The 1,288-nt window shown below is 49.9% G+C and overlaps 1 protein-coding gene across 1 annotated transcript in view; it reads right to left on the reverse strand.

The window, feature by feature from the left end:
* Positions 1-1,288, reverse strand: part of GHRHR (growth hormone releasing hormone receptor) — a 19,077-nt gene that overhangs the window by 15,408 nt on the left and 2,381 nt on the right. The window lies entirely within an intron of this gene.

Consider the following 1,288-nt stretch of genomic DNA (forward strand, 5'->3'; position numbering starts at 1 on the left):
AGGTGTGACTGCCTAGGCAGCTGGCTGGTGGAATGGATGAGTATACAGACAGACAGACAAATATATGGCTGGGGAGGTGGATGGATGGATGGACAGATGGATGGCTGCATGGATGGGTGCATGGTGGATGAATGAGAGAGCTGTGTAAGGATGGATGTGTGGGTTCATGGATGTGTAGATGAAACGATCATAGACTTGACAGCTGAGCAACCCTGAAAGACTACAGTTTTAGGAGCTTCCCAAATCTCGTGCTATACAGTGGCCATGAGAAATGATCTCTGGAAGCTGGAAACAAGTTGGGGTTTTTTTGGAAATCTTCTAGCAGTACTTCTGAAAGTGTGCATCAAGAATCAACTAGAGATCCACTGGGATGGAAGCAGGGATATGCAGAGATCTAGGGTGGATCTAGCACTTTGCATTTTAACAAGTTCTCCAGGGAACTGGGAATGAACAGCAGGAATTTCTAGCACTTCTCCCTCCCACCGCCCCAAACTGGAGGAAAACCAAAACTGCTCGCCCAGTAGGCCAGAGCCCAAACAGTTACATAGAAGGGAAGCCAAGTTTACAAAACATACTTTCTGCACTGTGAACTGGGTATACAGCATACACATTTTTGTATAAAACACACATCCGAGTCAACCAGTGTAGACGTCTGTTCCCCCAGGCTTTCACAGGAGAGGAGTGGCTGGGGAAGGGAGAAGGGCTAGATCCTAATAGACCCTGTGCAATCTGTGATCAGAAGCAGGACAGGGGCCGGGCGCAGTGGCTCATGCCTGTAATTCCAGCACTTTGGGAGGCCAAAGTGGGCGGATCACCTGAAGTCAGGAGTTAGACACCAGCCTGACCAACGTGGCAAAACACCATCTCTACAAAAATACAAAAATTAGCCAGGCGTGGTGACATGCTCCTGTAATCCCAGCTACTCGGGAGGCTGAGGTAGGAGAATCGCTTGAATCCAGGAGGCAGAGGTTACAGTGAGCCGAAATCGTGCCACTGCACTCCAGCGCGGGTGATAAAATGAGACTCCGTCTCAGAAAAACAAACAAAAAGAAGCAAGACAGGTAGCATGGGAGGGAGTGTCCCTCTCACAGGGATTGGGGAGGTGACATTTGAGCTGGACCTGGGGACAAAGGAGCACTTTTTAGAGCCAGACACACACAGTGGGGAGAAGAGCGTCTGGAACAGAAGGAACATGTGCAAGGACAAGGGAAGTGGGAAAAGGTGTATTGGGGAAGTATCTGCTCAGGACTAATGTTTCTCTCCCCATGGCCCACCCCCCACCCCACCC

This window comes from Colobus angolensis, unplaced genomic scaffold, assembly GCF_000951035.1.
Source record: "Colobus angolensis palliatus isolate OR3802 unplaced genomic scaffold, Cang.pa_1.0 Scaffold395, whole genome shotgun sequence".
NCBI classification, from domain to species: Eukaryota; Metazoa; Chordata; class Mammalia; order Primates; family Cercopithecidae; genus Colobus; species Colobus angolensis.